The 16,964-nt window shown below is 35.9% G+C and overlaps 1 protein-coding gene across 30 annotated transcripts in view; it reads right to left on the bottom strand.

Annotated features, from left to right (window-relative positions):
• The window catches only part of LOC101422035 (zinc finger protein 596-like), a 63,526-nt gene extending 50,105 nt beyond the window's left edge, over positions 1-13,421 (bottom strand). For 4 of the 30 annotated variants that reach the window (XM_058307734.2, XM_058307733.2, XM_071218753.1 and 1 more), the window contains exons 1-4: positions 13,272-13,375; positions 12,009-12,107; positions 11,387-11,461; positions 5,278-5,361 (exon numbers count right to left, since the gene is read on the bottom strand). The gene's annotated coding sequence lies outside the window, so the exon portion shown is untranslated. Of the gene's footprint in view, positions 1-5,277; positions 5,362-11,386; positions 11,462-12,008; positions 12,108-13,271 lie in introns of all 30 variants that reach the window. The other 26 variants (XM_058307746.1, XM_023585571.2, XM_058307744.1 and 23 more) reach the window with 16 other exon arrangements.
• Positions 13,422-16,964: the final 3,543 nt, after the last annotated feature.

The following is a 16,964-nucleotide window of genomic DNA, read 5'->3' as shown; positions in this document are numbered from 1 at the left end:
CAAAGATAAACAAAGAAATAATATGAAAAATGAACTAGATCTAATAGACATCTATAAAGCATTGCACACCAAAAGAGCAGATTACAGAACTTTCCAAGCGCTCTTGGATTATTCTTCAAGATAGACCATATGTTGGGTCAAAAGTAAAGGCTCAATGCCTTCCCCCCAGCGTGGGACATGACACCTAGGGATGAGCCTCCCTGGCACCGAGGGATCACTATCAACTACCAACTGATGATGCAACTGGAAAATGACCTTGAATTGAAGGTTCGATGCAGATCAGCAGAATATCCCTGTCTACATATAATAACATGACTTTAAAATGCTGTTTGACCTAATGTAAGGGGGAAAAGGAAAGGAGAAATGAGTTTATATGGCTACGAGTCTCTAAAAAAGAGTCTGGAGGCTGTCAGAAGGATTGCCCTTATAAACAACTGAGCAGAGTCTAAGAGACAGATAAAGTAGATACAATCCCCAGGTATTGGTTCCTTGGAGGGCTAAAGAGACCCACGGGTTCTATGGTCATGGCAGCTGGAGTTCACTGCCATGTCAGATGGCCCTTCTTTGGAGCTGGTGTTTCTGCATGATGAAACTGGACTCAGATGGGATCTCTTTTCATAAGACTTTCATGCTACTTTACTGGAATTGTAGTTGGTGTTGGGGTTTAAGATATATTTAGGGGATGTGAATCTCTGGATTGACAATATGATAGCCAGGCCCTGAGCCTCAACAGACTCCAGCTCCTACAATCTGATTTATTGGACTCACCTCACTCAGCTAAGACGGAGTTGAAGAAGGACAACCACCACACCATGGAGCCTAGAGTGCCTACAACTGAAAGCAGGAGGATTGCATCCAGTATCCATGTGGAATCTGGGCCTCCTCTTGACATAGAGGTGCAATGGACACAACCAATCCAAGGTCCACAGAGAAAAGGTGGCATTGGAGTGGGAAAAGTGGACATGGTGGCTGATGGGTATGGGGAATGGCAGGAAGAGATGAGATGTGGAGGCGCCTTTGGGACTTGGAGTTGCCCTGGATGGTGCTTCAGGGGCAATCACCGGACATTGTAAATCCTCCCAGGGCCCACTGGATGGAATGGGGGAGAGTATGGGCCATGATGTGGACCATTGACCATGAGGTGCAGAGATGCCCAGAGATGTGCTTACCAAATGCAATGGATGTGTCATGATGATGGGAGTGAATGTTGCTGGGGGGGGGAGTGGTGGGGTGGGGGTGGTGGGGTTGAATGGGACCTCATATTTTTTTTTAATGTAATAATTTTACAAAATCAATAAAAAAAAAAGAATAAATGTATGGAGGTAAAAGTTAAAGTACAGGTTATTAGGAGATAAGAGGAGGGAGGAGAAGGATTACTGATGCTTAATATATGTAGAAGTTTTAATTAACTTGACTCTGAAAGTGTGGAAATGGATAGAGTTGATGGTAACACATTAAAATGACTAATAGCTAATTTATAAAGGGATTGTGCCTGAAAAGAATAGTCTAGGAATATAAATTTCAATTGAAAGAAAGCTAAAGAATAGTCTAGGACTGAAAACACAGTAAACTCAGAGTCAGATGACAATTATGGTTGATGGTACACATGCAAAGTATCTTTCTGTGAGCTAGAGTTGATGTGCATCTCTATTTCAGTGTGGTGGGAATGTGGAGAAGCATGGGAAAAATGCAAGAGTGTGACCTTTTACTTTGGTTAACAGCATTACTGTAATATTCGTGCATCCATGCCAAAGATGTACTCTTTTGATAATGGTGGGGTATGGAAAAAGTGTACCAAATGTACGCTATGGACAATGATTGGTGGTAATGGTCTGATGAAATATCTCATAATCTGTATCAAATATTCCACCACTATGTTGTGAAAAGTTGTTGTATGGGAATTCTAAACATGTGCATGATTGTTTTCTAACTTCACAACCTCTAATAAAAACATATAAAATTTAAAAAAAAAAAGCAAAGGCTCAATAAATATAAAAAGAATGAAAACACTTTCTCTGAGTATAACTGAATGAAGTTGGAAATCAACAATGGAGGAAATAAGGGAAATTTCAAAATATATGGCAATTAAACGCACTCAAATAATCAGTGGGTCAAAGAAGAAATTGTAAGAGAATTCAGCAGTATTTTGAGATGAGGGAAAATGAGAACACAACATTAAAAAAACCTATAGGACAATGCAAAGACAGTGCTGAGAGGGAAATTTATAGACCTCAATGCTTACAATGAAAAAAAAAGAAGAGCAAATATTAAAGATCTGCACACTTGGAGGAACCAGAAAAAGAATCTAAAGAGGAAATCAGGAAAAAAATTCCATTTATACTAGTGACTAAAACAATAAAATATTTAGGAATAAATTTAACCAAGGAAATAAAGAGCCCGTATTAAGAAAACTACAAAACATTGCTAAAAGAAACTGAAGAAGACTGAAATGGAAGGACATTCTGTATTCATTGGTTGGAAAACTAAATATTATTAAGGTGTCAATTCTACCCAAACTGTTTTAAAGATTGAATGTAATCCCAATAAAAATCCCAACAGACTTTTTTGCAGATACCAAAAAGCCAATAATCGAATTTATGTAGAAGGGTAAAGGGGCCCAAATAGCCAAAATGTCTTAAAAAAGAACAAAGTTGCAGTACTCTCACTTCCTGACTTTCAAGCATATTACTTAGCTACAGGGTAAAAAAACTCACAAAAAACATGGTATTGGCGTAAGAACAGATAGATTAACCAATGTATCTGAATCAAGAACTCAGAAATTGACCTTCAAATCTATAGTCAAATGATTTTTGACAAGGCTGATAAGTCCACCCAGCTGGGCCAGAGCAGTCTATTAAGCAACTAGTCCTGGGACAAGTGGATAGTCATATTCAAAAGCAAGCTTATACAAAAATTACTCAAATAACTAAATATAAAAACAACAACCATAAAACTCCTGGAGGACAATGTAGGAAAACATCTTCAGGATCTTGTGGTAGGTGGTAGTTTCTTAAACCTTACACTCACATCATAAGGAACAAAAGAAAAAAACAGATAAATGGGACCTCCTCAAAATTCAGCAAGTTTTTACGTAAAAGGACTTTGTCAGAAAAGTGAAAAGGGAACAGACTCAATGGGAGAAAATACCTGGCAATCCCATATCTAATGAGGGTGTAATACCCATGATACAAAAGGACAACATACAACACAACAATAAAAAGACAAACTATCTGATTTTTAAAAATGGGCAAAACACTTGAAAAGACAACTGCCCAAAAAATAATACAAATGGCAAAGAAGCACATGAAAGAACGTTCAACATCACTGGACTAACGGGAAATGCAAATCAAACCTACAACAGGATATCATTTCACACATATTAGACTGGCTGCTATTAAAAGTCAGAAAATGAAATGTTGAAGAGGAAGTGGAGAGACAGGAATGCTTATTCACCCTTGGTGGGGATGGAGAATGGCACAGTCACAATGCAGGACTGGCAGTTCCTAAGGAAGTCAAGTACAGACTTGCCAGGTATTGCCAGGTAATATACCCAGAAGAACTGAGGACAGTGACATGAATAGACATCTTCATATCAAGCTCATAGAAACATTACTCACAATAGCCAAAGTTGGAAAAAACAGGTGTTAATCAACTGATGAATAAACAAATTGTGAAGTATACACATGATGGAATATTATGCAGTGATAAGATGAAATCAAGTGAAACATGACAACATGGATGAATGTGGGGGATATTATGTTGAGTGAAGCAAGCAAGACACAAAAGGACAAATACTTTGTGATTGTGCTATTATGAACTAAATATATGGGAAATATGAATATGGGTAAAATGGCATATATAAGACCATTTTTCTTTGAAGCTGAAAAAATGTAGTTTAATACTACAAAATGTTAATACAGACACACAAAAAAACACATACTATGTGAAGGAGACCAGACACAGAGTATGACATATTGTATGACTCCACTTATATAAAATGTAAATATATCAATTTGAAAGGACAAAATTAAATTAGTGATTATGGAGGACTGGGGGTGTAACGTTAAAGGGCACATGGTCTTTCTTTTTGGAGTAATGAAATTGTTCCAACATTTTTGAGATGGTGAATGTATAACAATGTGATTATACTACAAGCTATTGACTACACACTTTGGATAGATCATATGGTATGTGAATATATCTCATTAAAACTACTTAAACAAATGAATAATTGTGTAAGAATAGCATCTATGTACAGCAGGGGAAACATAAGGAGATTGAGAGGTGAGGAATTTCCTTGTTTGTTTGTCCTTTTTTTATTATTATAATTGAAATAATTAAAATGCTCTAATAATTGAAGTGATGAATGCAAAAGTTGGTGATTTTACCAAATACCATCGATTGTATACTTTGGATGAATTGTATGCTTTATTAATATGAATCAATAAAATTGATTTGTTTAAAAAAAGAGATGCTTAACCTTCCACAGTTTAAATATACATAAGATATTACTAATACAAATACTACAGTTAATATATAAATTCCTAGGGATTTGTCAATATCTTCACTGTCTGTATGTCCTGAACCTGCTTTGCTTGATATTAGACATCAACATAGTGTTACTGGGCACAATTTCGGTTACATGTGACAAAAACAACAGATTTTCTTATCAGTTACATTATTTTTACAATCAACTCTCATTAGGCATTTTACTTTTGTGAACAAGTAATAAATTAACCATGTCCATTTAAAAAAAAATCTATGGGACACTGCAAAGGCAGTGCTGAGAATGAAATTTATAGTACTCAGTGCTTATATTAAAAAATAAGAAAGAGCTAATACTGAAGATCTAACTGCACACTTGGAGGAACTAGGAAAAAAACAGCAAACTAATCTCAACTGAGCCAAATGAAAGAAATAAAGATCAGAGCAGAAATAAAAGAAATCAAGAACAAAAAACAATGGAGAGAATCAACTAAACCAAAAGTTGGCTCTTTGAGAATATCAACAAAATCAACAAACCCTTAGCTGACAAAGAAAAAAGAGAGAAGACACAAATAAATAAAATCAGAAATGAGAAAGGGCACATTTCCACTGATCCTGCAGGAATAAGAAAGATAATAAGAGGTACTGTTAGCAACTTTATGCCAAATATCTAGACAATGTAGACAAGATGGACAAATTCCTAGAAACACATGAAACACCTACACTGACCCTAGAAGAAACAGAACTCAATAAACCAATCACAAGTGAAGAGATTGAAACAGTCATCAAAACCTTTCAAAGGTATGCAGATGTGGCTGAGGCAGTTGAGCACCTGCTTCTCACACGGGAGGTCCCAGGTTCAGTTTCCAGTGCATCCTAAAAACAAAAAACAAGCAAACAAAGAAAAAAACAACTCAGGGGAGCCAAAGTGGCTCAATGGTTGAGTGCCTGTTTCCCACATATATGTTGCCAGGTTCAGTACATGGTTTCATACCTCTCAAAAAAGAAAACCTCCAGGGAAATGGACTTGGCCCAGTGGTTAGGGCATCCATCTACCACATGGGAGGTCTGCAGTTCAAACCCTGGGCCTCCTTGACCCATGTGGAGTTGGCCTACGCACAATGCTGATGTGCGCAAGGAGTGCTGTGCCATGCAGGGGTATCCCCCACATAGGGGAGCCCCACACGCAAGGAGTGTGCCCCATAAGGAGAGCTGCCCAGCGTGAAAGAAAGTTCAGCCTGCCCAGGAATGGTGCCACACACACGGAGAACTGACGCAACAAGATGACTCAACAAAAAGAGACACAGATTCCCATGCCGCTGACAACAGAAGCAGACAAAGAAGAACACGCAGCAAAATGGACATAGAGAAAAGACAACTGGGGCAGTGGGGAGAAATAAATAAAATAAAAAAGAAATCTTTGAAAAAAGAAAAGAAAGAAAAGAAAACCTCCAAAAGATTAAAAGCCTGGGGCCAGAAAACTTTACAAGTGAGTTCTACCAATCATTCAAAGACAGTCTAATATCAATTCTGCTGTAGCTCTCCCAAAAAGTTAAACAGGAAGGAACACTACCAAATTCATTTTATGAAGCCAATATCACTCTAAAACCAGAACCAGATAATGATGCTATGAAAGAAGAAAACTCAAATATCTCTATTGAATATAGATGCAAAAATCCTTAACAAAATATCTGCAAACTGAGTCTAAAATCACATTAAAAGAAGTATACACCACAATCAAGAAGGTTTTATCCCAGGTATGCAACAGTGGTTCAACACAAGAAAATCATTTAATGTAATAAACTACACTGATAAATTGAAGAAGAAAAATCACATGAATGTTCTACGACAAAATACAGTATCGTTTCATGATAAAAACATTCCAAAAGATAGGAATAGAAGCAAGAATTCTCAATATGGTAAAATGAATATAAGAAAAACCTACAGCTACCTTTGTACCCAATGGTGAAAGACTGAAAGCTTTCCCACTGAGATCAGAACAAGTCAAGGATTTCCATTGTTACCATTTATCACCATTGATATTCAATATTGGGCTAGAAGATATAGCTAGAGCAATAAGGTTAGATAGATAAATAAAAGGCAACCAAAAAGAAAGGAAGAAGTAAACCTTTCACTATTCACTGATGATATGATCTTATATCTAGAAAATTCTGAAAAATCCACAACTAAAATTAATAGAAGATTTCAGCAAAGTGGCAAGAAATAAGATTAATATGTATAAATCAATAGTGCTTCCATACACTACTGATATGCGATCTGTGGAGGAAATTAGAAAAAAAATTCATTTATAATAGTGACTAAAAAATAAAATATTTAGGAATAAACTTAAGCAAGGACATAAAGGACCTGTATTCAGGAAGCTACAAAATATTGCTAAAAGAAACCAAAAAAGACTTAAATAAATGGAAGGACATTTCATGTTCATGGACTGGAAGACTAAATATCATTAAGATATCAGTTCTACCCCAAATGATTTACAGATTCAATGCAATCCCAATAAAAATCACAACAGCCTTTCTTTGCAGAAATGAAAAAGCCAATATTCATATCTAATTGGAAGGGCAAGAGGCCCCAAATAGCCAAAAATATCTTAAAAAGAACTAAGTTGGAGGACTCTCATTTCCTCACTTTCAAATATATTACTTATCTACAGTGGTAAAAACAGCATGGTACTTGCATAAGGACAAATAGATTGAATGATGGAAGTAAAACAAAAATACAGAAATAGATGTGGGAAAAAAAGTTTAGATTGCATTTAACTTTGTATGACCTGTTCCTTATTGTAGATGTTGCAGTTGTTCCCTATTATTGTAGATGATGTTACTGTTCTGATAGAAAATAGCTGCTTAGTAGTTTCCAATAAATACTATGTGGAAACTAGGGTCAAGGCTCTCGGTTCCAGTAGCTGTGTGTCCCCTGGTCCCACCTTTATCTCCTCTCTTGTGTTTCTCTCTGTCCTTTATTTCTTTAAGTTCTGCATCACCTTCCCTTCGAGGTAACTGATTGCTGACTTAGCGCAGCAAATAGACCTTCATATCTACAGTCAAATGATTTTTGACAAGGCTGATATGCCCATCCAGCTGGGCCAGAACAATCTATTCAACAAATGGTGCTGGGAAAACTGGATAGCCATATCTAACAGAGAGAAAGAGGTCCCCTATCTCACACCTTTTACAAAATTTAACTCAAAATGGACCACGGACCTCAATATAAGTGACAACTGTTAAATTCCTAGAAAAAAATGAGAGAAAACACCTTCAAGATCTTGTGGCAGGTGGTGGTTTCCTAAACTTTATATCCAATGCATGAGCAACAAAAGAAAAAAATAGATCAGTGGGACTTCCTCAAAATAAAACACTTTTGCACCCCAAACAATTTTCTCAAAAGGGTGAAGGGGCAGCAGACTCAATGTGATAAAGTATTTGACAATCACATACCTTATAAAGGCTTAATACCCATTATATATAAAGAGATTATACAACTCAACAATGAAAAGGCTACCCAATTAACAAATGGGCAAAAGATTTGAAAATACAATTGTCCAAAGAAGAAATACAATAGTGAAGAAAAACATGAAAAAAAATTTAACATCACAACTGTGAATCACAACTACAATGAGATCATTTCACTTCTATTAGACTGGTCACTCTTAAAAAGGCAGAAAATTGTAAATATTGAAAGGGTGTGGAGAGATAGGAACACTTATTCATTACTGGTGGAATACAGAATGGTATAGCCATTGTGAAGGACCGTTTGACAGTTCCTAAGAAGTTGAATACAGACTTGCCATGAGACCCAGCAATACTATTACTAGGCATATATCCAGAAGAACAGACACCAGCAATACAGACATCTGCACACTGAAGTTCATACAGACATTATTCACAATTGCCATAATTTAGTAATAACCCAGGTGTCCATCAACTGATGAGTGGAAAAACAAATTGTGGTGTATATACATGATGGAATAAAAAGAAATTAAGTCTCGAAGAGTATGACAACATGGATGAACCTGGAGGACATTATGTTAAGTGAAGCAAGCAAGATACAAAAGGACAAATACGGTATGATTGTGCTATTAGGAAATAAATATATTATGTAAACTTATGGAATTAATAATTAGAATATAGAAAATAGAATGAGCATAGAGAATAGAAAGCTGATGTTTAATTTGTGAAGATTTGGTTAAAATGTACATCTCTGGAAATGAATCAAAATGGTGAGAGAATATCACGTTGTTTGTGATTAGCAGGACTATTATATGGGCATGACAGTGGTTGAAAGAGAAATTCTAAGAACATGTATATTATCAGAAGAAAAGCTAACATATGTAACAAGGGACTATATAACAGTGAAACCTCATGTAACATGAATATGGGTGATATTGCCTATATAAGACTTTTTTACAAAATTTATAAATAAATAATCTACAGCAAAGGAAACAGAATAGCAGCTATATATGGCAGCGGAAGCATCGAGAGATTGAGAAGTGATGAGTTTTGTTGGTTTGTTTTTTGCTTTTTACTATTGTATTATTACTGGAATAACAAATATACTCTAAAAATGATTGAAGTGAATGAATGTGCTTATCCTGTACACCACACCACTGATTGTACACTTTGGATGGATTTATCCTTTATTAATATGTATCAATATAATTGATTTGTTAAAAATTTAAGAAAAGCCTTTTTAAAAACCTATGAGTAGCCTGCCTAGATGGCAAAGATTCTGAATCTTATCAGAAAAATCTCCCATGCTTTATACTGATCTTATCACCTTTCCTTGTTTTAGAGAAGAATCCTTCTTACTTTTAAATTAATTAAGTATATTTTACCATAATGCTACCTCTTGTCTTAACTTTTTAAATATTTTATTCTCACTTTCATTAAGTGGGGAACTAAATATTGTTTCAGAGTTTGCCATGTTTTATTTAACAAGCTGTTAAAGTCTGACAAGTTTTGATGTTTTCCTTTTAAAAATTGAACCATAAATGATATCTTCTTGATCTTAAACTCTTGTTTGGATTTTCCAGAGCACCACTAGAAAATCACTAAGTACTTTTTCCTTCACCTTATACAAAGAGATGTGGTAAATTTTATTCAATTTATTATCAGTTGCATAGTAAGTGTTATCAAATTAAAAAGGATTTTGTAACATTCTATTGATTAAATTTAAAGGATAAAGTGCTATTAATATAAACATTTCAGAAATTATGTAAAGTTCTTAGAGACTTAATAGCCTCACTGTTCATGAGTTGTTCAACTACTGAGATGTCTGATATGGGCAATAGTTTTATTGATCATAAGGTCAGTTGTTCTTAAAATAATGTTTCATGAACTTTCAGCTGTTCACTTTTGTGAAACAGCAGTAAGTTAATGATGGACATTTTAAATTCTCTGTCATCTAGAGATAGTTTTTATTCTGATGCTTTCCTGAAAACACGTACAATCAGCTACAGGCCAGGGCATTCCTTAAATAACTGTACTGAGGCAAGATCCCCAGAATTCTAGTGAAGAAGCTGATAGGTTCATAAGATTGATAATAAAAAATCTAAATGAAAAAAGAATTATCTAGGGTCAAATAAATTGATAAAGAATTATTATAGTTTTATTTAAATTACTGCTAATATTTTATTGTTCTATTTTCTAGATGCAAGGGAACTCTTATTGAATTAAAATATCTGTAATTCATAAAACATTCTTCTTTATCTCCTTGCCTGACACATCTAGAATTTGGAAACTCCTACTGAATATTCTTATATTTATGATAATATAATTATTTGCATAGGTTCAATCAGGCTCTGTCCTCCTTGCTAACTGGAAATGATTAGAGTCAATGGTTATATAACCAAGTCTTAGGATTGCTAATTCAATAACAAAATCTATTGCATATTAGAGCCCCCACCTTGAAGCAGTTTCCCATGCTTACCCAAAATTGCATTAAAGCTTCAGCAGAAACTGCAAAATTAAAGCCTCAATATACTGAGACCTAACATTTTTCCTCCAGAAAACTGACTTCTTATGAGATCCTTCTACTTCACCTTTTAACATTCACCTAAAATTCTGCAATATTCTTATCCCTGCTATTCTGCTATCTTTATCCAATGAGGGGATACCCCATGATTATAAACTGGTAACTTCGAAATTAATGACTCCATTACATGCTCTTATGTTCAACCCAGATGACATTCTATTTGTTAATGCTTCTTTTATTTTTTATTTTTTTGGAGCATTTTTTACTGTCTTTTTTTTAAAAAAAGATACATAGACCACAAAAAATGTTACATTAAAAAATATAAGAGGTACCCATATACCCCACACCCCACCCCACCCCCACTCCTCCCAATCAACAACCTCTTTCATCATCGTGAGACATCCACTGCATTTGGTGAATACATTTTGGAGCACTGCTGCACCATATGGACAATGGTTTATACTGTAGTTTACACTCTCCCCCAGTCCACCCAGTGGGCCATGGCAGGACATAATGTCCTGCATCTGTCCCTCCAATACCCAGGACAACCCCAAGTCCTGAAAATGCCCCCACATCATATACACTTGATTATGGTTAATTCAACATCAGGATCATACTTGTGTATATTTAGTATCGTGATGGTAACCATTCCACCTTTCCCTGTTTGAATCCATAAAAGCCCTAAACTCCTAAAACTCAGGGAGACGGATTTTGGGACCCTTGGGCCAACGACCTCTTTGCTAGACTAGCAAATAAACTTTCTCACTAGGAATGCCTGTATCAAAGGACTTGGTCTTTAAAGTGCGTTGGGAGGAAAGAACCTGCTTTTGCTCAGTTTCAGCCACACTATAAACATAACTGGTCTACGGAATGATACAGATATCATAGAAGAGTTCAGAAAACTTACTATAATAGTCCACATGCCTCCATGAACAAGTTTTCTTAACAATGCATGTAGACTTTCAGGCTTAAGGCACTGGATCTGAAAAAGATTCACAACACAAATTTTAGTCAGTTCTTCATTTGTACTCTCAACACCTCAGACCCCTGTATACTAAGGACGAATGATAGTATTCCTAATAACAGATATCTAAATGGCATCACCTTGGCTGTAGTTAAATTGTTCTGCCAGGCAATATTTTTTTGTAGAAATTTTATCAGATATTTGCCAGGGTAGTAAGTTGCCTTAATAGCTGATAAATATCTGAGCAATGTGTATTTGGTCTCCTCACAGCCACTTAGGAGTCTATAATTAATCTGAAACTTCACAATGCACTACTTCACTCAATCGACAGTCTCAGGCAACACAGGATTTACCCAAGGAGTTAGTGATTCTGGTTTTGCTTCTTTTGGCAGATTGTTGCTACCTTGGCTTAGGGTTAACACAAATGAAAACAGGATTAGATATTTGTCAATCACAATAGGAGAAATTTCTGAACCTACTGCTAGAGCTATAGCTTCCACAAGTCATTTTTTAGATTTATTAGCTAAACTTAATTTTAGACAAGAGCATTCCCAAATTTAATTACCTATTAGGTGAATGAAGAGGATTTTTTTCCATTGTCAACGCCACCTGCTGTACTTGGGTCACACTTCTGGGGAAGTTGAGACACAATTGCCTGAAATAACTTAAAAAGCCACATGGTTTAAACAGGTAAGGCTTTGCTCAAGGCCCTGATTATTTGATCCCTTTCATTTCAGCTGGTTTAAATCATATTATTAGGTGGGGATTTTATCACTCATAGTACTCATTATAGTCTCCCTGGTGTATTGTTTTCTCTCAGGAGTTTTGAATGTGGGTCCCCAGCCACTGGTGACCCAGCAAATTATTTCTTTAGCCTGGGATAACATAAAAATGAAGATCATGGAAAAACTGACAGCATAATGACCACCTATGTTCCCAACATGAAAACAACCTGCAAGTACTACTCCAAGACCTTAGGCAGTAACTGAAAATGGGCTCAAGAGCTTGCGTTTTGAGCACAACTCTCAATGGCTGAGAGCCAGATCAAACTGGGGGAAATTGTTAAATAAATTAAATAGGCTCTAGTTGGAGAGCCTCATGCTAAGACCTATATCAGCAAAACTGAAACTTAACTTAGTTCTTATCTAAGTGCTCCTTTCCCCAGAATCTTAAACATGAGAACAGCCTGCCAAAACTTGCCAGCTTCTTTCTTCTCTACTTTCTCCAGGAATCTTGATCTATTCTATTTGGTTTTGTGCAGAATTTTGTCCCAGAGCCAATGATCTATTTAAATTATCTTCCTCACTCACTACTCCAACTTCCTTACACTTTTCATTTCTAGGACTCTCTTGTCTCCCAACGGTTCGGTTTAACCCTCCCCTGTTTTTCTCTGTGAGGCTTTTCTGCCAAAAGTTTCTTCCCTGCTAGGTTTTCTTGCCTCTGAGAGTCAGTCCGTGTAATTCCAGAATGGTGGGGTCCCCAGAAAAGCCCACTGTGCATTTAGAGAATTCCACCCGCAGTAACCGGGTAGAGCGAGCGCACCACGCACCCACAGGCATTCTGTGGCAGTTTAACTCGCACCCCCAAATGGGGCCCTTTTTTCAGCACTCCTCAGCTGCTTATTTTCATCCCTGGGTCTCTGTGGGTTGGGTCTCAGTGCCTGGTTATACGTGGGGTTCTAATTCATTTCTTTGAGGGCCTCTAAAATCTGTTTCCCTGGTGAGAGGGATCCAGGCTGCTGGCTGCCTCTGGGGAACTCCCGAGCTGTGCACCGACCCGTGGAGAGGGAAGGCGAGAGGACCGGCAGGTCCTGGAGGGAGTTTCCTACCTGATGTTTTCCTCTTTCTTCAATTCAGTGCTTGGGGGGGGGTCCTTCTCCAGTCTCACCATCCTTCAGATTTTCGGGACAGGTTTTCTTCTGGGGCTGTTTTCTGTCGCTGTGTTGATGACGTCACACCTCTGCCGTTTTTTTTTCCAACTTCAAAAATAAAATGAAAGAGAAAAGGCAGTTTAAGAAATTATGGAGCCATTACTCTAAAAAATTCTTTCCAGTCACATTTAAATTATTTACTCCTGAAAACAAACTCAGTTGTTTCTTTGGTGTTCAGAAAGATACACAAATAAGCACAGTTTGGTTAAACGACATGACCAAGGTCTCTTTTGAAGAAAATGAAGAAAAAAATGTTTACTCACTCCTATCTTGAAAACTAAACCCCACATTTTTTTTTTACCTTTAGCATTTATACAGTACATTCTTTGCCTTTTCAACAAAAATATTACAATATTACTGGTAAATATAGTCTATATGTTACATTAGATGAATTTTTCCCATTTATCACTGTGTTCTTAATACCGTGTAGTAGAACATTCTTGTATCTATATTATTAACCACAATCCTCATCTACTACCAAAATCACTATGTTATACAGCCCCTAGATTATCCTATAGCTGCCTTTCAATTAATATTAACCTCCCTAGACTATAACTTTCAAGCATAATCCTATTTATAAATAAGCAGTATTTGTTATACTCTTTATAATGTGCTGCCATTAACTCTATCAATTACAGTATATTTACAATTGACCGTATTAAACATTCTACATAGATTCCTTATCATCTCTCCTCCCTTAACCAGCATTTTGTCTCCTACTAACCTTGACTTTATAGTATAATTACATGTTTACTAATCAATTATTTCGTATCAGTGAGAACATACAATATTCATCCTTTTGTGTCTAATTTCAAGGTTCATCAATGCTTTCATGAGCTTCCCCTGTTCTTTCTTCTTACAGATGATTAGTAGCCCATCATATGTATATATCACGTTTTGTTCATCCATTCATTGGTTGATGGTCACTTCAGTTTTTTCCATCTTTTAGCAATTTTTATCAAAGCTGCTATGAACATGGGTGTGCAATTATCTGTTAGCATCCTTGCTGTAAGTTCTTCTGTATATTTACATAGCAGCAGTACTGCTAGATCATAAAGCAGTTATATAGTTTGCTTCCTGAGGAACCACCAAACCATCCTCCACAGAGGCTACACCATTTACATTTCCAACAACAGTGAGGAAGTATTCCTGTTTCAGCACATCTTCTCCAGCACCTATACTTTGTGTGTTTTTTTTAAAATTGCCATTCTGTAAGGTATGAAATTTTATCTCATTGCAGTTTTGATCTGTGTTTTCCTAATAGCTAGTGATTCTGAGCATTTTTTTTTTTCATGTGCCTTTTGGACATTTGTATTTCCCCTTTGGAAAAAATACCTACTCAAGTCTTTTTAAAATTAAGTTGCTTGTCCTTCTGCAATTAAGTTATGTGATCTCTTTATATAATATGAAAATAAAACCCTTGTTTGATATGTGGTTATCAAAGATTTTCTTCCAGTGAGTAGACTGCTTTTCACCTTAATAAAATTGTTTGAAACTCAAAAGTGTTTAATTTTTTTGAGGTACTGGGGCCAGTGATTGAACACAGGACCTCATAGGTAGGAAGCCAGTGCTTAACCACTGAGACACATCTGCTTCCCAAAAGTGTTTAATTTTGGAAGTCCTATTTATCTGGGTTTTTTTTCTCATTGTTCATGCTTTTGGTACAAGGTTCAAGAAAACAATACATACCACAATATCTTAAAGATATTTCAATTTTTTTCTGGGAGTTCTATGATTCCAGTTTTTTCCAGTTTTTATATTTAGGTCCTTTACCTATTTTGAGTTAATTTTTGTATAAAGCAAGATAGGGATGCTTTTCTTTGTTTTAGATATGGATATCCAGTTTTCCAAGCATCATTTGTTGAATAGGCTGTTCTGAAAAAGATGGGTTCATTTGACAGCCTTGCCAAAAATTACTTAACTGTAGATGTGAGGGCCTATTTCTGGACTCTTCATTCAATTCCATTTGTCAATCTGTCTATCCTTATGCCAGTACATGCTGTTGTTTTTGTTTTTCTTTTTACCACTATAGCTAAAAAATACGCTTTAAAGTTGAAATGAGAGTCCTTCAACTTCATTCTACTTTTTAAAGAGACTTTTTGCTATTTAGGGGCCCATGTCCTTCCAGATAAATTTGATAATTGGCTTTTCCAACTCTACAAAGAGGCCATTGAAATTTGGGTGCAAATTCCATTAAATCTATAGATAATTTTGAGTATAATTGACATCTTAATGACATTTAGACTTCCAACCTATGAACATGGAATGTCCTTCAATTTATGGAGGTCTTCTTGGTTTCTTTTAGCATAGTTTTGTAGTTCTCTAAGTTTATTGTTTTGTAGGTCTTTGTTAAGTTTATTCCTAAATATTTGATTCTTTCAGTCGCTATTGTAAATGGAATTTTCCCGATTTCTTCCTCAGTTTGCTCATTAGTAGTGTATAGAAACACCGTTGGCTTTTTGCATATTAATGTATCCCACCACTTTGCTAAAATCATCTATTCTAGTAGATTTTTTGTAGTTTTTTTCTGGATTTCCTCAAAATAGGATCTTATCATCAGCAAATAGTGAATGTTTTACTTCTTCCTTTCCTATTTGGGTGACTTTTATTTCTTTTCTAGCCTAATTGCTCTAGCAAGAATATCTAGCACAATACTGAATAGCAGCAGAGATCATGGACATCTTTTTTTTCTTTCCTGATCTCCATGAGAAAAATGGTCATTCACCAGTCAGTACAATGTTAGTCATGGGTTTTTCATATATGCATTTTATCATATTGAGAAAGTTTCTTCTGTTTCTATGTTTCAGAGAGTTTTTTTAATATATAAAAGGATATTGTGGGAAGCGGCTGTGAGTCAATCAGTTGGGCTCCCATCTGCCATATGGGAAGCCCTGGGTTTGCATCCCGGGGCCTCCTTGTGAAGGCAGGCTCACGGGCACACTGCAGAGAGCTGTAGATGTGTGGTGCACCACTGGGCCTGCCAGTGCTACAGAGAGCTGAGTCCGCAAGGTGATGCAACAAAAAAAAGGAGACAAGAAAAAACACAGAAGAGTACACTTGAATGGACACAGAGAGCAGACAGCAAGCAAGTCACAAGGGGGGAAGGGAAATAAGATAAATAATACAGACACAGAAAAACACACAGTGAATGGACACAGAGAGTGGACAGCATGCAAAAAAACCACAAGTGGGGGGATAATTTTTAAAAGAGTATTGTATTTTGTCAGATGATTTACTGTACCAATTGAGATAATCATGTGATTTTTCGTCTTCAACTTATTAATGTAGCATATTACAATGATTGATTTTTTTATGTTTACCTAAATCTGCATACCTGTTATAAACCTGTATGTTCATGGTGTATAATTTTTAAGGTGCTTCTGGATTCTGTTAGGACATATTTTGTTGATGATTTTTGCATTTATATTCATTAGAGAAATTGTTCTATAATTTTCTTTTTTCATAATATCTCTCTTTGGCTTTGATATTAAGGTAATGTTGGCTTCATAAAATGAGTTTGGTGGCATTTCTTCCAGTTCAAATTTTTGGAAAAGCTTGGGAAATATTGGTATTAAGTTGTATTTGAATGAT

Source organism: Dasypus novemcinctus, chromosome 12, assembly GCF_030445035.2.
Source record: "Dasypus novemcinctus isolate mDasNov1 chromosome 12, mDasNov1.1.hap2, whole genome shotgun sequence".
Taxonomy (NCBI): domain Eukaryota; kingdom Metazoa; phylum Chordata; class Mammalia; order Cingulata; family Dasypodidae; genus Dasypus; species Dasypus novemcinctus.
This window is presented reverse-complemented; position numbering and strand designations above follow the sequence as displayed.